Genomic DNA, 27,744 nt, shown 5'->3' with positions numbered 1-27,744 from the left:
GCCATGTCACCAGACCGAATCGGACGTCTTTTTTAGACAGATTCACTTTGTAGCCTACTCTGGTCTTTTCATTTTCCTGCCACAGCTTCCTAGTGGTTCTATCACTTTTTTTTTTCATGTTTTTTTTTCTTTTGGGGGGAGATAGAGTGGGGGCAGGGGGGTGGGTAGTTGGTTTTCCGAGACAAGGTTTCTCTGTGTAGCCCTGGCTGTCCTGGAACTCACTCTGTAGACCAGGCTGGCCTTGAACTCAGAAATCTGCCTGCCTCTGCCTCCCAAGTGCTGGGATTAAAGGTGTGCACCTCCACTTTTTGTTTGTTTGTTTTTGTCCCCCCCCCCCCCCCAGACAGGGTTTCTCTGTATAGCCCTGGCTGTCCAGGAACTCACTCTGTAGACCAGGCTGGCCTCGAACTCAGAAATCTGCCTGCCTCTGCCTCCCAAGTGCTGGGATTAAGGCATGCTCCACCACCGCCCAGCTTTTGCTGTGTGTTTTTGTTTTTGTTTTTGTTTTGCACCATCACTCTTAACTGAAAGCTTGCTTTCTTACAGTGCTCAGAGATTAGCCTAGGGCCTTGAGAGTAGTAAACAGATTCTTTGCTACAGAGCTACAGCACTAAACCTTTACCCCACCTCCCCCAGGTGCTGCAATTACAGGGATACTACCACACTTAGCAAGAAGGAAACAAGCTGTGATCCTCCTTGGTGATAGAGTCCTTGTCCTGGGTTCAAAACCCAGCATATGTGCCTGAATGACAAAGGGAAAGAAAATGGTCTGGAAATTCTCTACTCCTGTCTACTAAGAAAAGGAAAAAAAGCTGCTGGGCATTGGGTTGGTGGTGCATGCCTTTAATCCCTAGCCCTTGGGAGGCAGAGGTAGGAGGATCTCTGAGTTCAAGGCCAGCCTGGTCTACAGAGTGAGTTCCAGGACAGCCAGGGCTACACAGAGAAACCCTGTTCCAAACAACCAAAAAAAAAAAAAAAAAAAAAAAAAAAAAAAAAAAAAAGAGGAAAGAAAGAAAGAGAAAGAAAAGAGAAAAGGAAAAAGAAAGATGTGGATTTGAAGGGGTTAGGAATGTTATAGGTAGAGAATTGTATTTATCCTTTTTTCTATGTATGTATGTATGAGGCTATTTATTTATTTATTTATTTATTTATTGGGGGTTTTTTGGAGACAGGGTCTCTCTGTATAGCCCTGGCTGTCCACCTGCCTCTGTCTCCAAAGTGCTGGGATCAAAGGCATGTCCCACCACTGCCTGGTTTAGACTATTTGTTCATGTAGCTCTAGGAGTCATGGAACTCACCATGTAGACCAGGCTGGCATGGAACTCACAGAGTTCACCCTGCGGCTGCCTCCTGGGTGCTGTAGATACTTGTTTTTTAAAGAAAAAACGCTGTCCACCTCTTTAGATCATTCAATGAAAAATAGTCAAGCGAGTCAGTTGTTTGTAGTGGAGCACGCCTTTAATCCCAGCCCTCTGGAGGCAGAGGCAGGTGGGTCTCTGAATTAGAGGCCAACCTGGTCCACATGGTGAGATGCATGCCAACTGAGTTACAGGGCAGAAAAAATAAAAGGAATGGGAGGTGGTGGCACAAGCCTTTAATCTCAGCATTTGGGAGGCAGAGGCAGGTGGATTTCTGAGTTTGAGGTCTGCCTGGTCTTTGGAAAGCAGTCTGGAAAAAAAATTAAGGTTCCCGAGTGACTTTCCCAACTTACCCGCAACCCCATTGAAAGTCTCAATGAATCTGCCCCTCAACTGCTGCAATACCTCAGACACATTCCATTCATGAGTAAGCAAATAATGCCAAATAATCTATTAACTTCTAGCCAGGCACACGTGGGATGTAGAACCAGAAGCATCAGTTCTAGGCTGAGACATACCCACATAGTGAGTTTGAGGCTAGCCTGGACTACATGAAACCCTGTTTCAATAAATTACATAAGTAAAACGGGCCTTAACAGAGATGGCTCAGCAGGTAAAGGTGCTTGTCACTAAGTCTGACAACCTAAACTCAGTCCCCATGGTAAAAGGAAAGAACGAGCTCCCATGAGCTGTCATCCTCTGACCTTCTCTGTACCAAGGGCATGCGCATAGAGACATTAATAGAATGCTTAAAAAATTCAGAAAATGTTGCGATTGATCGATTGAGATAGGATTCACACTAAAGCCCTGGCTGCCCTAGAACTCAGTATGTAGACTTGAACTCGGAGATATGCATGGTTCACATCGGGCTAGTAATATGTTCTTTTGGTTTAGTTTTTGAAACAGCGTTCCTCTGTTAGCCCTGACTGTCCTGGAACACACACAAACTCACTCTCTCTCTCTCTCTCTCTCTCTCTTTCCCCCTTCTCCCCCTCTCTTCCCTCTCTCCTCTCCTCCTCTCTCTCCTCTCCCTCCTTCCCTAACAGCAGACTGGCCTCAGACTCAGAGATCTCCCTGCCTCTTGAGTGCTGGGACTAAAGATATGTGTCATCACTCTGCTAGTAATTTATTCTTTAAAAAAATAATTAACTGGGGCTGGAGAGATGACTCAGCGGTTAAGAGCACTGACTGCTCTTCCAGAGGTCGAGTTCAATTCCCAGCAACCACATGGTGGCTCACAAACATCTGTAATGGGATCTGATGCCCTCTTATGGAGTGCATGAATACTCATATACATTAAATAAACAAACAAATAAATAAATGAATGAATGAATAAATGAATAAATAAATAACATCCCCACACACACACAGGGTTTCTCTATAGCTGTGGCTGTCCTGGAATTCACTCTGTAGACCAGGCTGGCCTCAAACTCAGAAATCCACCTGCCTCTGCCTCCCAGAGTGCTGTGATTACAGGCTTGCACCACCACCACCCTGCTTAATAACATCTTTAAAAAGTTAACTGGATGTGGCAACTCCACCTATAATCCTAACACTCTAGAGGTCAGGACAGGATCATCATTTCATTAAAATGTATTTATCTATTACACATGTTCAGGAATATTCATGTCATGCTCATTGATTGAGATTGGAGGGTGACTTAAAGGAGTTGATTCCTTTCACAATGTGAGTCATTACTGACAGGTGCTTTTACCTGAGGAGCCATCTTGAGTACCCGAGCCGCTCAGTAGGTTTGAGAATAGGACAGAATACAGAAGTTAGTGAGGCTTTGTGTCAAAAAGTAAAAGGAGGGTTAGGGGGCTCAGAATGTAGATGCTTGGCCAGCATGCAGGAAGCCCTGAATAAAGAAATGTCATGGCTCATACATGTAATAAAAAAAATGAAGTGCCGTGGCTCACGCATGTAATACAAAAAATGAAGTGTCATGGCTCAAGCACGTAATTGAAGCGTGATGTGAAAAAGCAGAGGCAGGACAATCCACTGTTCAAGTCTGAGTTACATGAGACTTAAAAAAAAAAAAGACTAAGGATGCGGCTCAGTGTGGATGTCTTCCCTTAATGTGTCAGGATCTGGGTTCAATCTCTAACATTGGAAAAACCCAAAGAGAGCAGAGCATTAACAGCCCAAAACCAAGAACTGAGTTATCCTAAATGACATTCTCCACAAATTAAGAGTTTATTAATGAATTATGTTTTTGAAGCAAGGTTTCTATATGGACTCCTAACTCATGGGTGACCCTGCTGCTGGACTCCTAACTCATGGGTGACTTCCATGACACTGGGTCATGGCTTTACTGGCTCTATGGTGCCCAGATAAAGCAAGGTTACCAGAACTTTGACAGTCACCAAAAAGAAAGAAAAAAATAAATAAATGTGTTTACAAAAGACAAGGGTGGAGAGTAAGGTGTGAGGGGGTTGGGCTAAAATCTCTGAGCCTGAGGGTAGGGAGGCTAGGCAGCCAAGGTGATCTATACATTCCTATTCTATATACTATAGAGTTTTATCTTTAATTAGGAGGATGTTAGGACAGATCTTGAGGTGGTTAGTAAATGTCTGTTAGAAGGAGCTAAAGATAGCCCGAGGTCATTTTGGCTCTGACCCACAGCTTTCCATCTCTAAAGTGTTCTCAACCAAGGCTAGGCACTACCAGGACCTTTAATGTAGGTTCTGCTTCCCTAGGACCTCAGCTCACAAGGCATTATCCTAGGAATACACGTGTAAAAATAGTTAAAGGACTGGAGAGAGGCTCTCTGCTCCTCCCTGTTCCAGAGACAGCCACATCTTCTTGTGCAGTGCCAGCCTCATCCTGTAGACGAGATGGTGATGGTCAGTGTGAACAGATTTAGACATATTGGGCACCTGGTTACCAGGGCTTCCTTCTGCCCTGCATTTGGCAAAGTAGAGATTGTTGCTATCAATAGCCCTTTCATTGACCTCAACTACATGGTCTACATGTTCCACTATGACTCCACCCATGGCAAATTCAACAGCAGAGTCAAGGCTGAGGATGGGAAGCTTGTCATCAACGGGAAGCCCATCACCATCTTCCAGGAGCGAGATCCCACTAACATCAAATGGGGTGATGTTGGTGCTGAGTATGTCGTGGAGTCTACTGGTATCTTCACCACCACAGAGAAGACCCGGGGCCCATTTGAAGGGTGGGGCCAAAAGGGTCATCATCTCCGCACCCCTTCTGCCGATGCCCCCATGTTTGTGATGGGTGTGAACCATGAGAAATATGACAACTCACTCAAGATTGTAAACAATGCATCCTGCACCACCAACTGCTTAGCCTCTCTGGCCAAGGTCATTCATGATAACTTTGGCATCCATCATGGAAGGGCTCATGACCACCGTTTATGTCATCACTGCTACTCAGAAGACTGTGGATGTCCCCTCTGGGAAGCTGTGGTGTGACGGCAGTGGGGCTGCCCAGATCATCATCCCTGTATCCACTAGTGTTGCCAAAGTTGTGGACAAGGTCATCCCAGAACTGAATGGTTAGCTTACTGGCATGGCCTTCCATATTCCTACCACCAGTGTATCCATTGTAGATCTAACATGCTTCTTGGAGAAACTTGCCAAGTATGATGACATCAAGAAGGTGGTGAAGCAGGCATCCAAAGGCCCACTAAAGGGCATCCTGGGCTACACTAAGGATCAGGTTGTCTCCTGCAACTTCAACAGCCACTCCCACTCTTCTACCTTTGATGCTGTGGCTGGCATTGCTCTCAATGACAACTTTGTAAAGTTTATTTCCTGATATGACAATGAATATGGCTACAGCAACAGGGTGGTGGACCTAAAGGCCTACATGGCCTCCAAGGAGTAAGAAACCCTGGACTTCCCACCCCAGCAAGGTCACTGAGAGCAAGAGAGAGGCCCTCGGTTGCCGAGGAGTCCTTGTCCCAACTTTGCCCTCAACACTGAACATCTCCCTCACAATTTTCATCCCAGACCCCCCATAATAGGAGGGGCCTAGGGAGCCCTCTCTACTCTCTTGAATACTATCAGTAAAAGTTTGCTGCACCCAAAGGGGGGGATCTGGCGAGATAGATAGATCTGGAGCATCCACTGGAGCAGTGGATGCTCTTGCAAAGAAGCCAGATTCAATTTCCAGAAGCACACAGAGCAGTGGTTTTCCATCTTCCTAATGCTGTGATACTTTAATACTGTTCCTCATCTTGTGGTGACCCCCAACCATAAAATGTTTGCTTCTTCATAACTGTGATTTTGCTAGTTATGAATCATGTAAATACTGATATGTAAGATATCTGATATGTAACCCCTGTGAAAGAGTCTTTCAAACCCCCAAAGAGGTCATGACCCACAAGTCAAGAACCACTGACATAGACCCATCACAGGAACTCCAGGTTCATGAATCTGACACCCTCTTCTTGTCCCCCTGGGCACCAGGCAAGCACATGATGCAAAAACATAGGTGTAGGCAAAACCAAACTCAGCTAAAAATTTTTACCAGCTGGATCATCTCTCTGGCCCCTGGGAACTTTTCTCTTCTCTACATTACAGGGAAAGTAGCTGACATGTTCAGTCTTGTTTCTTCTGCTTCCTTTAGCCCCTTTTTAAAGTCAACTCTTCAGCCCAACAAGTATTAACATACTTGTTCTATGTTATCGTGAAGTGTTGCCTTACTCTAGAATCAAAAATAACAATGCCAGTTAAGATCTATAAACTAGGTGGGTGGTAGTGCTGCATGCCTTTAATCCCAGCAGTAGGGGGGCAGAGACCATGAGTTCAAAGCCAGCCTGGTCTACAGAGTAAATCCAGGCCACCTAGGCTTACAGAGAGAAACTGTCTTGAAAAACAAACAGAGCCGGGCGGTGGTGGCACATACCTGTAATCCCAGCACTCTGGGAGGCAGAGGCAGGCGGATTTCAGAGTTCGAGGCCAGCCTGGTCTACAAAGTGAGTTCCAGGACAGTCAGGGCTACACAGAGAAACCCTGACTCAAAAATAAATAAATAAATAAACAAAAAGAAAGAAAGAAAGAAAGAAAGAAAGAAAGAAAGAAAGAAAGAAAGAAAGAAAGAAAGAAAGAAAGAAAGAAAGAAAGCCTGCAGAGATGGCTCAATGGGTAAGAGCATTGACTGCTCTTCTAAAGGTCCCTAGTTCAAATCCCACCACCCACATGGTGGCTTACAACCCTCTGTAATGGGATCTGATGCTTTCTTCTGGTGTGTCTGAAGACAGCTACAGAGTACTTACATTAAATAAATAAACATTTAAAAAAACAAACAAAAAGCATTTGAAAGAAATGGTTTATTTTACCTCATAATTTCAGGTTATGGTCTATCATTGCCAGGGAGTCAAAGCATGAGCTTCTGGCATCTAGTCAGACCATCTCATGAGGAGAGAGCAATGGATGTGTGAGGCTAACACTCAGCTTGATTTCTCTATTCATATGTAATGCTCCAAACCAAGAAATTGTGCTTTGCACCTTCAGGCTGGGGCTTCCCATACCAACTAAGGCAATTAAGACCATCCCTCACAGACATTCCCACAAGCCAAGCCCCACCTCGAAAATTCTTCATTGAGACTCTGGTCTCAGATGATTATAGGCTGTGTCAAGTTGACAATTAAGATTAACCATTGTGGCTAGAGAGGTGACTCAGGAGTTAAGAACACTAGACTATCTTCGAGGATCTGGGTTCAGTACCCAGGGACAGCTCACGGCCATCTGTAACTCCAGTTCCAAAAGATCCAATGCCTTCTTCTGGACTCCATAAGTATAGCAGAATTCCCACCTCCCATTAATGTAAATATTAATGCAACCAGAAGCCTGTGATTGGGCATTGGAAAAGGAAGGTGGGCAAGGATTTTTAGAGATGGAAGAGAGAGGACAGAGAGGAGAAGGAAGGAAGATGGAGGAGGAGGAGGAGGAGGATTCAGATTCCGCGTGGCTTTAAATAACCACAGGGAGCTATGAATATCATAAAAGGATAGAATGATCAGGGTAACTTGTCTAATCTAGGTGGGCAGCTGTATCATCATCAACTGGCTCTGAAATTATTGTGTGGGCATCTTGTGAATTGAAAACGTACTGATATATAAATATGACTGATTAATTATAAGCTTCTAGAGTTTTGATTTACTGGGTTAAGGGGCCTTGTGACTACTAGCCACTGGGGGTAGATGGCTAAGAAGGTACAAGAGGCTCTGAGGCAGGCTGGGAAGACCACTGCCTGGGGCTAGCCTAGAGGCGGCAAGCCCTCCAGGCAGAGAGGAGCTGAGTATATTATGGGATGGTACCGTTTTTTTTTTTTCATTATTTCCTGAAACACTGTATGTGATGTGCATACATAGATACATACAGGCAAAACACCCATACACACATAAAATAAAAAAATTTAAGGGAGGGGGTCTGGGAGAAATGGCTCAACAGTTTAGAAAACTTGCTGCTCTTCCTGGAGACTCCAGTTTGGTTCCCAGAACCACATCAGATAGATCATAAACCACCTCCAACTCTAATTCAAAAGGACCCAAAGTTACCTGCACCCCCATGGCAGACTCATACGTAGACATATATACACAAAAAAGTAATTTAAAAATAGATTAAAAAAAAAACAAAACAAAACTTTAACCACCACAGTAGCCGTCTCTGATAAACAGTGCAGTTTTCCTGAGCACAGAGCCAGAATAATATTGAGGGTTTGGATGGCCACACTGGCTGTGGCATAGTAATTTCCATAGTGAGGGACCAAAGCAAGAAGAAGATATGGTGTGTGAGCCAATGTTGGCAGGAGTGACAGATGTGGCTTTTACCCAGCTGGGAGAAGTCACAGGGCATTGGGGGAAAGGGGTTATAAAGAAGATGTGCTTCTCCACAGTGAAACATCAGAGGTGAGAAACCGAAATGACTGCAGCCCCTGCTGGCTGCTAGCAGAAGTCCTGCCCCTGACATGGAGGTAGGAAGGGCAGTTCCTTTCCAAGGAGCCTTCTGAGAGAGGCTTCTGCCTTTCAGGCAGGAGCCTTCTGCGTCTGTACTGACCACTCTGTTCTGCCTCCTTCCCTCCTCCAGGAAAACACCCACTTTTCCAGGAATTCACAGTGACGCCTATGCCACACAAAGTTATTTTTAGAAACCGGCGTGATGAAATATTCAGAATTGTAAACAACATGCACACCGCTTTAGGTCCCAAGCGTACTTATGCAGTGTACCACTTGGCTGCAAAGTGAGGTCCCTGGGGAAGGAAAGGGTGCTCTTTGATAAAACCTGGACTACACTTGCCAGAAAATATTCAAAACAGGAAGCGGCTCCGAGAGTCAGGCACAGCCGAGCTGAGGTTGGACAGTATCCCCAAGGACCTGTCATGGTGTGCTGGGCAGTGGCCGCTGCTGTTTATTTGTCCTTGGTCAGTGAGGCAATAGCTTCAGGCCGGCTTCACGGAGATTGCAGAAGTGGAGTAACAGGTCAGGTGGCCTGAGACCAACATGCCAACAACTGTCTCAGGACGAAACGTGCCTGACAGCACTCTGTCATGTAGTCTCTCAGGGCTCACACCCATATTCGAATCGCCACTTGGTAGTCTTGGGGTGGGGAAATGGGAGGACACTATCTTAAGAAAGAAAGAGCTTAGCCGGGCGGTGGTGGCGCAAGCCTTTAATCCCAGCACTCTGGGAGGCAGAGGCAGGTGGATTTCTGAGTTCGAGGCCAGCCTGGTCTACAGAGTGAGTTCCAGGACAGCCAGGACTACACAGAGAAGCCCTGTCTCGAAAAAACCAAATCCAAGAAAGAAAAGAAAGAAAGAAAGGAAAGGAAGAAAGAAAGAAAGAAAGAAAGAAAGAAAGAAGGAAGGAAGGAAGGAAGGAAGGAAGGAAGGAAGGAAGGAAGGAAGGAAGGAAGGAAGGAAAGAAAGAAAGGAAGGAAGAAAGAAAGAAAGAAAGAAGGAAGGAAGGAAGGAAAGAAAGAAAGAAAGAAAGAAGGAAAGAAAGAAAGGGCTTTTATAGTGAGGAAGGGTAGAAGCAAGGTGGCTGTGAGCCAGGAGTCTCCAGCCCCAGTGAAGGTGGGTGCTGAAGGTGAAGGTGGTGAAGATCAATTGACCTTGATCTCTTGAGGCAAATTCTGTCGTTCTTTTTTACACTTATTGTTGGCTTGCTTGATTTTTTTTTGTTTCACTTTTTTGTTTGTTTGTGGCAGTATTGATATATAATCCAGTGGATCTTGACCCTGCAATCAGTCTTCTTGCTTCCTCTCCCAGAGTGCCAGGATCACAGTCATGTCTCACCATGCCTGGCTCAGTAATATTTGCCCGTTTGTTTGTTTGTTTGTTTGTTTGTCTGTTTGTCTTTAATGAGGCAGGAGCTCTTGTATCCCAAGCTGGCCCTAGCCATGAATTCACAACATAGTGGAGGATGGCTTTGAACTTCTGATGCCCTTACCTCTACCTCTTGAGTACTGGGACTAGGGGTATGAGCACTCCTGGTGTATGTGGTGCTAGGGGTTCAAAGCAGGGCTTTGTGGATGCTGGGTTACTAGCACTCTACCACATTCCTAGCCCAGTCATAGGCTTAGTTTACAAAAACAAACCTTTCAGTCTCACAGAAAAACTAAGCATCAAGTAGAAAGATTTCCCAAATGCTCCCCACCCCTAGTACACCACACACACACACACACACACAAGTCCCTCTATCAGGATTGGCACTAGAGCGGTATCTTTGTTAAACCACAAACCTATGGAGTCACCATTGGACCCATGGCCAGCCCACAGCCTATGTTGCTTTCGGTGCCTAGTGTCTGGACCTGACACATGCAGAATGGCCTGGAAGACCATTTTAAGACCCTGCCCTCTCTCTCAACATCCATCCCCTGACAACATCACCTGTTTTTTTTCCTTCTGTCTCCACAGACTTAGCTTTTCCAGAATGCCATGGATAGGAGCCTACAGCATAACATTTTCAGTCTGGCTGCTCTCAGTATTTGTTTTGTTTGTTTGTTTGTTTATGTTAGAAAGGGTCTCACTATATAGCCCTCCCTGCCTGGCTTACAACTCATTATGTAGATCAGGTTGGCCTTGAACTCACAAAGACTGGCCTGTCTCTGTGCTAGAATTAAAGGTGTGTGCCGTTGTGCTCTGCCTAGAAATGTATTCATCCTTTTATTTTCAGGATTTTTTTTCATGTGTATGGGTAGGTGTTATGCCTGCATGTATGTCCATCTGTACCTCAGATGCATGAAGTGGGCATGGAAGAGGAAGCCAGAAGAAGACACCAGATCCCCTGGAGCTGAAGTTATAGAAAGTTGTGAGCTGACATGTGGGTACTCGGAATAGAACTCTGGTGCTTTCCAGTAATGTGTTTCCTATGTCTTTTCCTGACTCAGTAGCTCATTATTGAACACCCTTCCATTGTCTGGATGGAACAGAATGTATACTTCACCACCTACTGAAGGATACCTCAGTGCTTCCGAGCTTTGGCTGTTACCATCATGGCCTCCATGAGGTTCTGCCTCATGGAGATGCAGCCTCTGGTCTTCCTCACCCGACCTTCCTCTGAGCTCTCCCATGTCTATCCTGCTCAGCTACCACCTAGTCTTGCCCCAGTCTCCTGACAGGACTCTCCCTGCCCAGGCCACAGACTGGCCCTTTGCCCCAGACAGCAGTAAGCATTGTCTCCTGACTCCTTGGCACTGTTTCCTTGTTAACTGTATTTCTGACCGTGTGTTATCTTAAGAAGATGGAGTCTTCACAGGACAGATGTCTTCAAATCTCAGGCCAAAAAAATCTTAAAAACACAAGTAATGGTTTCTGATGTTTAGGTATTACAGGAGGGGTTTAGTTGTTATTTTGAAACAGGATGTCTCTGTGTAGCCCTGGCTGTCCTAGAACTCACTCTTTAGACCAGGCTGGCCTTGAACTCAGAGATCTGTCTGCCTCTGCCTCCTCAGTGCTGAGATTAGAGGTGTGCACCACCATACCCCACATTGTTTTTGTTTTGCTTTTAATAACAGCAGCTGTGACTGATGAAGAGAACTCCACAGGGTTTCCCCAGCTCATACCCGCCACATCCTCTCACCCTGGGCATTGGGGCTGCTGTCCAGCTGAGAGGAAGAAGCTGCCAGTGTTGGTGTTCCCACTGGATTTAGGGTGGGTAGGGAGGCTGCACCGCGGAAGATCTGCCAGATCTCAGATGGAAAGCAGCACAGCACAGCACAGCACAGCACAGCACAGTACACCATAGCACAGCACAGCACAGCACAGCACAGCACAGCACAGTACACCATAGCACAGCACAGCACAGCACAGCACAGCACAGCACAGCACAGCACAGCACAGTACACCATAGCACAGCACAGCACAGCACAGCACAGCACAACACAGCACACGATAGCACAGCACAGCACAGCACAGCATAGCACAGTACACCATAGCACAGCACAGCACAGCATAGCACAGTACACCATAGCACAGCACAGCACAGCACAGCACAGTACAGCACAGCACAGCACAGCACAGCACAGTATAGCATAGCACAGCACAGTACAGCACAGCACAGCACAGCACAGCACAGTACAGTACAGCACAGCACAGCACAGCATAGCACAGTACAGCACAGCACAGCACAGGCCCTTGCTCAAGGGTGGAGAGAGCACGGAAGGAAGTGCTCTGCTGTGCACTCCTGCAGGAACACAGTAGGTAGAAGGGACAGTGGGGGAGGGGGTCAGAACAAATGGCAGTTGTGTCCCTAGCTCTGATGTTTTTGTCTCTGCTTCATTTCCCCAGACCACCTCTCAGCCTAGATGCAGCTCCCCAGAATACATCAGTCAGGATGATCTCCTGACTATTTCTGTGGGAACCACCTGAATCCCCAGTCTTGAAGACACCTTTAGGGAGCCCCTAACACAAGGACCAGGCACACAGAACAGCTGCTTCCAAGCTTGGCTGCACAGCACCCCCTTCTGGTGAACATGTTCAAATGGCAAATCCCCAGGTCTCCTAGATTCAGAAGTCTTCTGGAGTCTAGACTCTGAGGTTGGGATGATTCTGGAGGCCACAGGCTGTGCTCCACTCCTGCTGTCAAACCCACTGGCTCCAGGTCTTCTTCTCTGCAGCTGAAGTCATCTTTTTTTTTTTTTGAAGCCATCTTAATAGCTTCTTAGTCTCTGGCATCAGGAGTGGCAGGACACAAAGCCCCGAAGAAGATCTGATGTAAGAAACACCCGAGCAACCCAAACAAACCCAGGCCTTTCATCTGAGTAATCCCAGTATAGCATAGTTGAAAACTCCAGAGGGGTGCATGGGCAGCCTCTATAAGTAAGGGAGGTGCTCACTGGCACAGAGCTACACAGAGCCCAGCTGGACAATGTGCTGCTCTGGGACCTGAGGACTTCACAGGTATCCACTTGTCTGTTCTCATGTCCTGGCTGATTGGGGGTGGGTCCTTCCAACCAAGGACAAAACACTTCATGCACAGTCACTGGTAATTATTACCCACCACCAGCTAGTCTTTCTGTAAGCACTTTCTGTGATCCTGGAAAGTAAATGGTTCACTGCCCTCTTGTGCCAGAAACAACACACAATTATGCAAATCAAGAGGTCAGCTCCTCTTATTCTCTTTAAAAATAACCATGGAGCTACCCAAGCCATCAAGGGTCCACACATCAGAAAAGTCATGATGTCTCCGAAGGTGATACTTTGTAGGGTGTGCCATTCTGGAAGTGTAACAGTAGTGTGAGTAGGTGTACCCAGGCCAAACACTGGAGATAGACTCGATCATTGGGAAAAAAAATTTTTGGCTGCATATGCTTAAAAATACAAAGGGTAGCCAGGTATGGTGGTTCATGTCTTTAGTCCCAGCATTCCAGAGGAGCAGAGGCAGGGTGATGTCCATGAGTTCAAGGCCAACCTGTTCTACATAGCAAATTCCAGGCAAGCCAGGGCTACCTAAGGAGACTCTGTCTCAAGAGGAAAAGAAAAATCCAAGAGTAATGTGGACCTTCGGGTTTAGGCATAGATTATTCTCTGATTGTTAGACACAGCCAGGTGGGCAAAGCACTTGAGAATCCAGAGGCCTGCATAGAGAACTCATGCATCTACCCACGTGAGCGCTCTCCTGCTGCACAGACTCATGACAAAAGGAAGGGCAGCCTGAAGAAACAAAGCTCAGAGAGGGATTCAGTATAAGTGCAAATGAAAGATAAAGAAAACGGCCAAGTATCCAGCAATGGTAACTGTGAGCGTTCAGTTGTCAATGGTCATTTCTTTATATCAACCTCCCCACATCCAGGCCTCGGGGAACATCTCAAAAGTGGGGTCAGAAAAATAAAAGTGCAGTGCTGGAGAATGCAGAGAAGAGCTATGACATGTCATGGCTTTTGCACACATGGACCCACAGCAGCTGTGATTACCCGTGTAAGATCCACCAGCTCAACATCCCAGCATAGGATGAGCAGGGGTGGCGCTCCTGAGGACCCACCCTGAACTGAGGAGCTATTGGCTTGTTGGATGCTGAGTGAGCTTCAGTGAGCTTAAAGGTAGCACTACTAAACTCAGTGGGTGAGAGATAGGGGTGAGGAAGTTGGGGGAGGGGAGGGATGACACACATGACATTACCGACATGAAGTTGGGAGGAGGCATGATGAGGGTAAGGGGTTGTTTGGAGGAGTTGGATCAGGAAGTGTAGGTGGATATAATCAAAATATGTTCTATATATGTATGGAAGTTTCTTTTTTATTTTATTTTATATATATATATATGTATTATATATATATATATATTATATATTATATAAATATATATATAATATATATTTGGTTTTTTGGATTTGGTTTTTTCGAGACAGGGTTTCTCTGTGTAGCCCTAGCTGTCCTGGCTGTCCTGGAACTCACTCTATAGACCAGGCTGGCCTCGAATTCAGAAATCTGCCCGCCTCTGCCTCCCAGAGTGCTGGGATTACAGGCGTGCGCCACCACCGCCCGGCTGGAATTTTCAAAGAATAAATTAAGCCAGGCATGGTAGTGCATGCCTTTAATCCCAGCACTGTGGAGGCAAAGGCAAGTGTATCTTTGAGTTTGAAGCCAGCTTGGTCTATGGAGTGAGTTCCAGGACAGCCAGTGCTACACAGAGAAACCCTGTCTCAAAAAACTAAAACCAAAAAAAAAAAAAAAAAAAAAAAAAAAAAAACCAAAAACAACAATAACAAAAAAGAACATTACTTAAAAATTTTATAGTTGTCAAAAATGCCTTCATATTTGTGTAGTTAATTCTTCCTAAGTTTCAGAACTGAGAAGATGTTGGACCACTGATACCTGCTTCCTCCTGGGAAAATCTGAGCCCTGAGCTCTCTGGGTGACTATTTGTTGGCTCACTGCCACCCCCTGCTGTCCAAGATGCAGAAACCTGAAAATAACACAAGAAAAGTGCCCAGGAAGCTGTGTGCAAAAATGTCCATTGCATTTTATTCAGAGCAGACACAAATTAGGGGGTTTCTTGGTGTCCCTACAAAGGAAAATAGGCAAACAAAAGAGGCACATCTAGTGCCTCAGGGCTTTCCATCACTTTAACAAAATATCAGAGAAGGGGGAGTTATTTTGTCTCCTGAACATCCTGCTCCAACACTTTGGCCTTGAAGAGAGGGACAGCATCAAAGCGTGTGGTGGGCAAAGATGCCCATCACAAGTGGGTCAGGAGGAAAGGCAGAGCAGAGAGATCTAGAACCACACAGACCCTTTGTGGTCCCAGTGACCTACTTCCTCACGAGCCCCTCCTACTGTGGACTGCTGGATTGCTCAGCTGGTGAACTTACAGCCCTCTGACCACCTGGGACCAAGCTCCACCGAGGACACGAGCCTTTGGAGACAGTTTATGTCCAACCCACAATTCCCAGTCATAAATAAGAACAAACCACAGACACAGGCAGTCATTTGACATGTTCATGATCACATCAGCTCTCCACATCTGCTGCTTCTGCATCCACGGATTCAGTCAACCACAGAATCAAGTCCCAGAGGTAGAGAGCTTACCCAGTGGGTGTAAGGCCTGGCTCCAGTCCCTAGTTCTGGGGGTGAAAAATCAATCACAAATTGAAAATTTATGTTTTGTTTTGTTTAAGATGGTGTGATGATTAATGTAGTTAACTTGGCAGGCTCTAGAATCATCTAGAAGACAAGTCTCTGGGTATGCCTGTGATATAGGTTAGTTAAGCTGAGATGAGAAGATTTACTATAATTGTGAACAATATCCTTCCATAGACTGGGGTCCAGGACTGATAAGGAGAAACAGATGTCTGAGCTCTTTTCTGAGCTGAGCACAGATTTCCAACAGCCCCTGTCTGCTGATATGGGCACATCGCAGCCAATAGCTTCATCTTACTGCTTCAGTGCCTTCCTCCCTCCCTCAGCAGGATGGACTTCCCTCTGAGCAGCGAGCCAAAACCCATCTTCCCTCCCTTAAGTTGCTTTGGTCAGATTTTGTGTCAAAGCAACAAGGGAAGTAGCAATACACAGGATCCTGTTTGATCTCTCAGGCTGCCTTGGCCCAGGTGGGCTGTCCTCAATTCTCCTGCCTCAGGCTCTTCAGTGTTGGGATTGAAAGTGTGTGTCACCACTCCTGATATACTGCAGACATTAAAAACATGTACTGCTCTTACAGAAGACCAGAGTCCAATCCTATCACCCACCTTAAGTGGCTCACAGCTCCAGCTCTGGAGGAATCCAGCGCTTCTGGCCTTTGTAGGCACTTGTGCTCAATGCGTGCACGTGTGCTCCCTCTTGCGTGTACACACACACACACACACACACACACACACACAATTAAAACAAATGAACGGGCTGGAGAGATTGCTCAGTGTTTATGAACACTGTCTGTTCTTCTAGAGATTCTGAATTCAATTCCCAGGAAGCATGATGGTGGCTCACAACCATCTGTAATGGGATCTGATGCCCTCCCTCTTCTGGACACTCACTAACAATAAATAAATAAATCTAAAAATGTAAAACAAACAAACAAACAAACAAAAATAAGGGGCTAGAGAGATTGCTCAGCAGTTAAAAGCATTGGTTGCTCTTCCAGAGGATTTAGGCAATTCTAGCATAACTATCTGTAAGTCTCCTAGGATCCCTCTCTTCTGGCCTCCACCAGCACCAGGCACACATGTCATACATGCAGGCAAAATACCCATGCACACAAAATCAATTAAAAAATTTAAATAAATCTTTCAAAAACTTTCTATTTGCTTATTTTTTTAGTGTCGTACTGAAGTCAAGGCCTCACACATACTCGGAAGTTCTGGAACACTGACCTACACCCCCAGTGTCTTATTTTATTTTTCTGCTTCTTCCATAAAATACCATGATAAAAGCAAATCAAGGGGAAAGTCATGATAGAAATGGAGGGGATGATGGAAAGAGGAATGGAAGGATGAAGGATGGAGGGATGAAGGATGGAGAGATGGAGGATGGAAGGATGGAGAGATGGAGGATGAAGAGATGGAGGATGGAAGGATGGAAGGATGAGGGGATGGAGGAATGAAGGAGGGAGAGATGAAGGATGGAGGATGGAAGGATGGAGGATGGAAGGATGGAAGGATGGGGGGATGGAGGGATGAAGGATGGAGGATGAAGGAGGGAGGGATGGAGGGATGAAGGATGGAGGGATGAAGGATGAAGGATAGAGGATGGAGGGATGGAGGGATTAAGGATGGAGGGATTAAGGATGGAGGGATGAAGGATGGAGGATGAAGGAGGGAGGGATGGAGGGATGAAGGATGGAGGGATGAAGGATGGAGGGATGAAGGATGAAGGATAGAGGATGGAGGGATGGGGGGATTAAGGATGGAGGGATTAAGGATGGAGGGATGAAGGATGGAGGATGAAGGAGGGAGGGATGGAGGGATGAAGGATGGAGGGATGAAGGATGAAGGATGAAGGATAGAGGATGGAGGGATGGAGGGATAAAGGATGGAGGGATTAAGGATGGAGGGATGAAGGATGGAGGGATGAAGGATGGGGGATGAAGGATGGGGGATGAAGGATGGAGGGATGAAGGATGGGGGGATGAAGGATGGAGGGATGAAGGATGGAGGGATGAAGGATGGAGGGATTAAGGATGGGGGGATGAAGGATGGGGGGATGAAGGATGGGGGGATGAAGGATGGAGGGATGAAGGATGGGGGGATGAAGGATGGGGGGATGAAGGATGGGGGGATGAAGGATGGAGGGATGAAGGATGGGGGATGAAGGATGGAGGGATGAAGGATGGGGGGATGAAGGATGGAGGGATGGAGGATGGGGGGATGAAGGATGGAGGGATGAAGGATGGAGGGATTAAGGATGGAGGGATGAAGGATGGGGGGATGAAGGATGGGGGGATGAAGGATGGAGGGATAAAGGATGGAGGGATGAAGGATGGAGGGATGAAGGATGGAGGGATGAAGGATGGAGGGATAAAGGATGGGGGGATGAAGGATGGGGGGATGAAGGATGGAGGGATGAAGGATGGAGGGATGAAGGATGGAGGGATGAAGGAAGGAGGGATGGAGGGATGAAGGATGGAGGGATGAAGGATGGAGGGATGAAGGATGAAGGATAGAGGATGGAGGGATGGAGGGATAAAGGATGGAGGGATTAAGGATGGAGGGATGAAGGATGGAGGGATGAAGGATGGGGGATGAAGGATGGGGGATGAAGGATGGGGGGATGAAGGATGGGGGGATGAAGGATGGAGGGATGAAGGATGGAGGGATGAAGGATGGAGGGATTAAGGATGGAGGGATGAAGGATGGGGGGATGAAGGATGGAGGGATGGGGGATGGAGGGATGAAGGATGGAGGGATGAAGGATGGAGGGATGAAGGATGAAGGATAGAGGATGGAGGGATGGAGGGATAAAGGATGGAGGGATGAAGGATGGAGGGATGAAGGATGGAGGGATGAAGGATGAAGGATAGAGGATGGAGGGATGGAGGGATAAAGGATGGAGGGATTAAGGATGGAGGGATGAAGGATGGAGGGATGAAGGATGGGGGATGAAGGATGGAGGGATGAAGGATGAAGGATAGAGGATGGAGGGATGGAGGGATAAAGGATGGAGGGATGAAGGATGGAGGGATGAAGGATGGAGGGATGAAGGATGAAGGATAGAGGATGGAGGGATGGAGGGATAAAGGATGGAGGGATTAAGGATGGAGGGATGAAGGATGGAGGGATGAAGGATGGGGGATGAAGGATGGGGGATGAAGGATGGAGGGATGAAGGATGGGGGATGAAGGATGGAGGGATGAAGGATGGGGGGATGAAGGATGGAGGGATGAAGGATGGTGGGATGAAGGATGGGGGGATGAAGGATGGAGGGATTAAGGATGGAGGGATTAAGGATGGAGGGATGAAGGATGGGGGGATGAAGGATGGGGGGATGAAGGATGGAGGGATGGGGGATGGAGGGATGAAGGATGGAGGGATGAAGGATGGAGGGATGAAGGATGGGGGGATGAAGGATGGAGGGATGGGGGATGGAGGGATGAAGGATGGAGGGATGAAGGATGGGGGGATGAAGGATGGAAGGATGGAGGATGGAGGGATGAAGGATGGGGGGATGAAGGATGGAGGGATGGGGGATGGAGGGATGGAAGGGATTTTGAGAGATGAAAAGATTAACAGGATGTAGGGATGGAGGGGAGAGAGGGAAGAAGGAGGGGGTGGAGAGGTGGAGGGATGGGTGACAGGTAAACAGCAAACAAAGCTGTTCTTAAGTGCACTGAGTTCTGTAGCAAATTTAAGCAGCAAGTAGAATAGGTTGGAGAGAGACACATTAGAAACCAGAGGACCAGAAATATTCCCAGGGGAAAATAAATGCTGGGGCATCTCAGTGACAGTGTACTTGCTACAACAACAACAACAACAACTACAACCCCAAACAAACCTAAAGGGAGATGATTCTCCAAGGACTTCAGTCACCCACATAAATGTCACACCATCCACACAGTCCTGTTCATAGATTCACAAGCACACCAGTCAGCTTTAGCAAGCTCAGCTTTGGACTGGTTCAGGCTGTGGGTGCCTTAGTTTCCACATCTGCTCTCAGCTGTGGGTGTGACTAGCCACTCAAGTTCCTGCCTTGGCGTCCCAATAATGGTGAACCATAACTTGGAGCTGAATAAATCCTTTCTCCCTCAAAATTGTTTCTGACAGGGTATTTGATCCAGAAACAAAACTGGGACACAAGGTCTCCAGTATCCCAGGCTGGCCTCAAGCTCTATACATAGCCTTTACCTCCTCAGTGCTAGAAGTATAGTCACACTACCACATCCAACGTATGCTAAGGTCTTGTAGGCTAGGCAGGCACTCAGCCTTTTTCTGTTGCTTTCTCATGTTTCTCATGTACTCTTTTTATCCAGTCATGGTTGTACCACGTCATAGTTCTTCTCTTTAGATAGCTTTATTTTTTTGGTTTTTGGTTTTTTGTTTTTTGTTTTTTGGATTTGGTTTTTATATAGCCCTGGCTGTCCTGGAGCTGACTCTGTAGACCAGGCTGGCCTTGAACTCAGAAATCCACCTGCCTCTGCCTCCCAGAGTGCTGGGATCATAGGCATGTGCTACCACTGCCCCGCTTTTAGATAGCTTCTTAAAGATAGTTTCGAATATGATCTGTTTTATATTTATAATTGTATACATTGTTTCCAAGAATACTTAAAATCTTCACTGTTCGTGTTATCATTCTTTTAATTCTTTGTTTGTTTGTTTGTTTTTTCAAGACAGGATTCCTCTGCTTAGTCCTGACTGTCCTAGAACTCACTCTGAAGACCAGGCTGGCTTCTAACTCGGAGATTTACCTGTCTCTGCCTCCCCGGTGGGAGCGCTGGGATTAAAAGGCACGGCCACTGCCACCTGGGCAGATGTTCATGTTATTCTCTGTTTTGGTTGTTTCAATTTTTTGTTTGGCTTGGTTTTGGTTAGTTAGGTTTTGTTACTGTTGTTGTTTTTGTTTCTGTTTTGAGGGAACGTGTATAGCCTCATTCCACTTTCAGTTTCCTGTGCTTCCTGTGTGAGGTTAAGATGTGATCTCTCAGCTCCCTGCTTCTGCCACCATGTCTGCCTGTTACAGACTCAGGTCCTCAGAAACCATAAACCAAAACCAATTCTTCTTTAAATTGCTTTTCTTTTGTAATAGTATTCTATCACAGCAACAGAAAAATGACTGATAAAAGGCCCCATGACATTTTAATAATTTTACACACACAACCTAGAAAAGTACTATTTGTGCTTCATATATGTGCTGTGTAGATCTGAGTTGTACTTTAGAGAGCAGATTCATTCCAAAGATGCTTGTTACACAGATCATGCAAGTGGTGATCTCTGACTTTCAAAGTATCAGTCACATGTTTCATATAACCCTAGCCCTTGGCTTAACATTTTTACTGCCCGCATTGTCTAGGAGCCCCTGAAGGGTTGTGTAATGCCTTTTGATATTGTTATGTGCTTTGACACTAGTAAACATTTTGTATTCAATAAGTTCTGAACTGGAAATGGTAGCATACGTTCAAAATCCTAGTATTCAGGAAGCAGAAGCAGTAAAATTTAGGTCAGCCTAAGCTACAGAGAAGAGAGACTCGCTCTCCAAAACATTAAAAAACGTTCCCCCCGCCCCAAAAACAAAACTCAAACCCACACAGATTTTCATCTTCGCCCCTGCACATCGGGTTGGTAGAAGCTGCCAATGAGGCCATCTGTGCTTAGAATTTTATTTGGGGGAAAGATTTTTTTTAAAAAATCCATTGATTCAATATCTTTAAAATCTTTTTCAAAGCTAATTTTGTTATATTTCCAGAGTTTTTCATTATGGCTTTAATATTCAAATTTATTGGCACAGAATTTACAAAGCCTCTCATTTTAAAATATCTGATACATTTTAATAAATGTGCCTGAAATTTGTGAATTGAAAGGTATTGTGTGTGTGTGTGTGTGTGTGTGTGTGTGTTTGTGTGTTATATGCATGCATTGGATTGGAGCATTCACTTGCCCATGTGTGTGGTGTGTCCCCTTGTGTGTATACCCACACGCAGAGGCCAGAGGTCTAAAGTGGATGTCTTTCTCTACTGCCGATTTGAGATAGGGCCTCCCAGTGATCCTGGAGCTTGCTGGATTTGCTTGCTAGGCTAAAAAGCCAGGGAGCCTCCTCTCTGCACTCTCAAGCACTGGGTTACAGATTTACAGTGAGGATTTGAGTTCAAGTCCTCACTGTGGCACTGCAAGCTCTACTTCCCCTCTGAGCCATCCCTCCAGTCCCTCTATGGGTTTTCAAGACCTGACTGCTTCTTTGTTGCTCTTAAGAATTCTTATTTCTGACTGGATTTACAAGTCGAGGCTCTAAACTAGGACCGCCTGTGTCGCTTGGCAATCTGTTCCTGGCAGTTTTCCTTGGCCTCCTTTACTCTCTTGGACAAAATCGTAGTGTATAATGCAGCCTCCATCTTGTTTTTCTTAGTGAGTTGTTCCTTCAGAGAAATACGTTGGTGTTTGTCAGCGTCACAGGACGCTGGAGTAATAGGACCCTGAGCTTTGAAGGGCTTTATTACAACGTATGGGCAGATCTCATCTTGAGAGAGATTGAAGGCTTTCAGAGTCCACTAGCTAGCTTTTTCCAGCCCCAGCTGCCAAGGCACAGTCCAGGAGTGGTCCCCTGCCACCCCGTGCCCTCTGACCCCACTAACCATAATGCAAACACTCAGACTAACACCGTCAATGTATCAACCACATAGACTTGCTCTTTCTCTGGCTACTTCTCCTGGCTCTATAATGAGACTGCCCCTTACTCGACGGCACGCACACTTGTTCACTTCAGTGACTTTCTGATAGCTGGCGGCTGGGAAGGATTTACAGGAAGGATATACGCAGTTTTATGACTGCCACAAAACCAACCAACCAACCAAACAAACAAAAAACCCAGAGCCTCTAAGGGTATGTTTAAATACCTTTATAGACTCTGGCTTAGTTTTTTTTTTTTTTTGTTTTTTTTTTCTGTTGTACTTTTCCTCCAATTTCATGAATTTTTGTCTTACAGTTATTAACTCCTTTCACTATATTTGAATTTGTTTGTTATTATTCTAATTTCCTAAAACAGATAGAAAAAAACATCCGAGCACTTAGGAAGCAGAGACAGGGAAGCTCTTAGTGAGTTCCAGACCAAGCTGTGTAGACATCTTGTCTCAAAAAAAAAAAAAAAAAAAAAGGTTTTATCCCATCAGCACACACTCATTGACTCATTGTACATGGTGCTGTGCTACAGAAGGACATTTTTCTTTTTTTCTTTTTTCCTTTTCTTTTCTTTCTTTCTTTCTTTCTTTCTTTCTTTCTTTCTTTCTTTCTTTCTTTCTTTTTTTTTTTTTTTTTGAGACAGGGTTTCTCTGTGTAACCCTGGCTGTCCTGGAACTCTGTAGGCCAGGATGGCCTCAAACTCAGAAATCCGCCTGCCTCTGCCTCCCAAGTGCTGGGATTAAAGGTGTGCACTACCACCACCCGGCTTCCCCCCCCCCTTTTATTTATTTTATTCATATGAGTATACTGTAGCTGTCTTTAGACACACCAGAAGAAGGCATCTGATCCTATTACAGATGGTCATGAGCCACCATGTGGTTACAGGGAATTGAACTCAGGACCTCTAAAAGAGCAGTCAGTGCTCTAACAACTGAACCATCTCTCCAGCCCAGGATGTTTTAATATAGATGTGTAATGCTCTTTGAGCACACTCTCCAGAGTCCTCCCCCCCCCCCTTTCTCACCTCTCTGGAGTCCTCCTATTAGTTTACTCTGATCCCCTAGACAGACATCAGACAGACAGACAGACAGGCAGGCAGACACACACACACACACACACACACACACACACACACACACACATGGTAAGTGTCAGGGGTGAGTGGAGAGAGATGACTTAGAAGTTAAGAGTGCACTCTGCTTTTTCAGAGAACCAGAGCTCAGTTCCCAGCACCCAAATTGGGCAGTTCCCAGCTCCAGGGTGTCTGGCCCTCTTCTGGCCTCCTTGGGCACTGCACTCACATGTACAATCCCACATTTATATACACATGTATACATATGAATAAAAATTTAAAACCTAGGAACCACAAGTAAATGAAGACATTTGATATTTATCTTTCTGAATTGACCTAATTCACTTAACATGATTGTCTCCATTCAGACCTATTTGCCTAAATGACATAATTTCATTTTTGTTTTTGTTGTTTTGTTTTTTGGAGACAGGGTTTCTCTGTGTAGCCTTTGCTGTCCTAGAAATTTCTTTGTAGACAGGACTTCCCTTGAACTCACAGAGATCGATCTACCTCTGCCTCCCAAGTGCTAGGATTAAAAGCCTGTGCTACGATCATCTGGCCACAATTCCATCCTTATGGCTGAAAACCCCCATTGTGTACATATAGCGTGTCTTTCTTCTCTGTTCCTCTATGGCTGGATACCTCGATCAGTTTCATAACTCAGCCATTGTGAAAGGAGCTGAGGCAGACCCTCGTGTACAGGTCCAGTCTGTGAGGTGCTGATGTGGCATCCTTCGGCAGTGAACACCTAAGCTTGGCACAGCTGGGTCATAAGGTAGATAGATCTGCTAGTTTAGAATTTGGGGGAATTTCCATAATGTCAGCACTTGTTGTAGCCCCACCCCCAGTGTGTGCAGAGATCCCCTTTGTCTACAACCTCAGCAATATTTGTTGTCATTACTTTTCATTTAAAATTATTTTTCAGTCGGGTGGTGGTGGCGCATGCCTGTAATCCCAGCACTCTGGGAGGCAGAGGCAGTTGGATTTCTGAGTTCGAGGCCAGCCTGGTCTACAGAGTGAGTTCCAGGACAACCAGGGCTATACAGAGAAACCCTGTCTCGAAAAAACCAAATCAAAAAAACAAAACAAAACAAAAAACAAAACAAATAAAATTAATTTTCTAAAATTTTATAAGCATGAGTGTTTTGCCTGCATGCATGTTTGTACAGTATTTGCATGTCTGGTATCCTTGGAGACCAGAAGAAGGTGTTAGATCCTTGGAACTAGAGTCACAGATGATTGTGAGTCATCATGTAGGTGCTGGGAATTGAACCTGGAACCTCTAGAAGAGCATCCAGGGCTCTTATCAGCTGAACCATCTCTACAGTACTGGCATTTGGTTTCTTTTTAATTCCTTCCTTTCCCCCCCCTCTCTCTCTTCTCTCTCTCTCGCTCTCTGTGTCTCTTTCTCTCCTCCCTCCCTTCCTTCTTTCTTTCTCTTTCTTTTTATTTTGTTGTTGTTGTTATTACAGAGTTTCACTCAGAGATCCACTAGCCTTTGCCTCCTGGGTGCTAAGATTAAAGGTGCCTGGACAACATTAATTTTTTAATCTCTATCATTCTGATAGGGTCTCATGTAGGTCAAAGAAGCTGAAAGCAATATGATGTACAGATGGTTGTGAGCCATCTTATGGTTGCTGGGAATTGAACTCAGGACCTCTGCTCACTCCACTCCCCCTGCTCCATTCCTGCTTGCTCTGGCCCAAAGACTTATTTATTTATTTATTTATTTATTGATTGATTGATTGTGATATGTAAGTACACTGTAGCTGTCTTCAGACACACCAGAAAAGGGTGTCAGATCTCATTACGGATGGTTGTGAACCACCATGTGGTTGCTGTGATTTGAACTCAGGGCCTTCGGAAGAGCAGTCAGTGCTCTTAGCAGCTGAGCCATTCTCTAGCCCCAGTAATATGGATTTTAAATGTGGACACATACAATAGCAGCTGACCTTGGCTGTGTAGCCCCTTTCTTACCGTTAGATACATCGACCTGATGTTTGTGTTTCCACCTGTGGAATGCTGAGGGTGGGCTCACAGCATCTCACCTCGATAACTACTGTTTCCATCCTGGCAGGTTTAAAAGTCTTTTCTAACGCATCATGTTTATTCTCTGACAAAAATGTGTTATTCAAAGTGTGGTTTTTATTTTCAGGCATATGGCCACACTCTGGTTATCTTGTTACTGATTTCTAGCTTAATTGCATTATGGTCAGACAATATGCTCTATGTGATTTTGTGATTTTTAATTCTTGGATTTTTTTTTTGAAACTTGTCTAGAATATGTGTGGCATTTAGAAATTCTGCTTGTGTTTAAAAACATTATATCACTGACAAGCTTTCTAGATGAGCCTATCAGGTCAAGTTTTTAAACTCTATTCACAATTTATGTGTGGTTAGGGTCCACTTATTTGTCCATCTGACTTATTTTCGTTTCATTTTATTCTGTGTATATGAATGTGTTGCCTGTACATTTATTTGTGCACCATCTATGTGCCTGGTGGCTGAGAAGGCCAGAAGAGGGCTTTGATCTCCTGGGACTGGAATTACATGTAGTTATGAGTGCTGGAAATGAGACCTGGGTCCTTTGGAAGAGCAGCCAGTGCTCTTAGCCACTGAGCTATATCTCCACCCCCTTATAATGTTTTCTCTTAAAGATGGGATCTCAGTATGCTGATCAGGGTGCTCTGCAATTCTTGAGCTCAAATGATCCTCCTGTCTCAGCCTCCTAAGTGCCATCATACTTAACTTCTTTAAAAAAAATTATTTAATGTATGAGTGCTCTGATGCATATACATCCACCTGCCTCTAGAGGGCACCATATCCCCCTATAGATGCTGTGAGCCACCATGTGTTTGCTGGGAATTGAACTCATGACCTCTGCCTATCTTCTAATAATTATTGAAACAGGGGCATCGGTTTCTCTCATGATCATTATAGAGTGCTGCTTTGTTCTTAATATGTCTGTCAAATTTTGCTTTCTATGTTTTAACTTGTGTCATTGTGTATATATGCATGAAAAACTCATGTCTTCCTAATGAGTAGATTTCCTTCTTCGGAGTGGCCCCCTGGAAATGAATCTTGCCTTCAGTCTATTTTGTTGGATGGAAAGAGAGAGACAGCAGCTGCCTTGGGCTGGGCTGTTAGAATTTATCCAGTCTGCTTTCTCTGTTTCACTCACTTTTACTTTCAAGTTGCTTTTAGATTTTTAGAGGTTGGAGAGTGCTGGAGAGATGGGTCAGTAGTTAAGAGCACTGAATGCTTTTCTGGAGAACCCCAGTGTGATTCCCAGCATCCATATGGGTGGCTAACAACCATCTGTAACCTCAGTTCCAGGGGATCTGATGCCCTCTTCTGACCTCTGTGGGCACTGCACACGCGTGGCATACATTTACACAGATACACAGATATCCACAAATAAAAATAATAAAATAGATCTTTAAAAAATAAGTTCTAGGCCAGACGGTGATGGCACACATTTTTAGTCCTAGCACTTTTAAGGCAGAGGCAGAAGGATCTCTGACTGACTTTGAGGCCATCCTGGTCTACAGGGTGAACTCTAGGATAGCCAGGGCTATACACACACAAAAAAACCCTGTCTCAAAAACAAAACAAAATACCCACCCCCACAAAGCCCACTGAACAAACAAACAAATAAATACATTTTATAATGTGCCTTTGTTCTTTGTTTTGTTTTGTTTATTTGTTTGTTTGTTTTGGAGACAAGGTTTCTCTGTGTAGCCCTGGCTGTCCTGGAACTCACTCTGTAGACCAGGCTGGCCTCGAACTCAGAAATCCGCCTGCCTCTGCCTCCCAAGTGCTGGAATTAAAGGTGTGCGCCACCACCGCCCGGCATGTGCCTTTGTTCTCGAGGACCCTTTTCCTATTCATTGGTTTGTTAGTTTTTCTTTTCTTTTTTTTCTTTTTCTTTTTTTTCATTTTTTGGGTTTTTTTCGAGACAGGGTTTCTCTGTGTAGCCCTGGCTGTTCTGGAACTCACTCTGTAGACCAGGCTGTCCTCGAACTCAGAAATCTGCCTACCTCTGCCTCCCAAGTGCTGGGATTAAAGGCGAGTGCCACTACCACCCGGCTTGTTTGTGTCTACAAGACAGGTTTCTCTGTGTAGAGTCTGGCTATCCTGGAATTTGCTCTGTAGACCAGGCTGACCTCAAACTCAGAGAGATCTGCATGCCTCTACCTCCAGAGTGCTGAGATTAAAGACATCACTACACCTCACTAAAAATGTCTTGCTTCACTTCTTTTCCTGAAAGGTATATTTTCTGGACATACATTTCTGACAACTCTCCCCGGTCCCTTCTTTTCCTTCTTCCACATAGGCCAGGATGCCCTTGAACTCAAGAAACCCTCCTTCCTTACTCTCTTAAGCGCTGAATTGCAGGCATCTGGCCCAAGAATTCTTTTTCTTTTTAAAATGCAGTACCATTCACAAGTCTTCCTCACACAGGGACCAATTTTGGTATTAATGAAAGTGCTGCTATTGTGAACACTGACTTCCGGTATTTGGGAATTCTAAGAAGATTATGTCCCTTCTGTCTTCCATGTGTTTTGCTTAATGAGTTGTTGGTTTCCTAG

The 27,744-nt window shown here is 45.3% G+C and overlaps 1 pseudogene; it reads left to right on the top strand.

The window, feature by feature from the left end:
• Positions 1-4,195: 4,195 nt before the first annotated feature.
• On the top strand, positions 4,196-5,210 carry LOC127678690 (glyceraldehyde-3-phosphate dehydrogenase-like; annotated as a pseudogene).
• Positions 5,211-27,744: the final 22,534 nt, after the last annotated feature.

The sequence above is a fragment of the Apodemus sylvaticus genome, chromosome 1 (assembly GCF_947179515.1).
Source record: "Apodemus sylvaticus chromosome 1, mApoSyl1.1, whole genome shotgun sequence".
Lineage (NCBI taxonomy): Eukaryota > Metazoa > Chordata > Mammalia > Rodentia > Muridae > Apodemus > Apodemus sylvaticus.
This window is presented reverse-complemented; position numbering and strand designations above follow the sequence as displayed.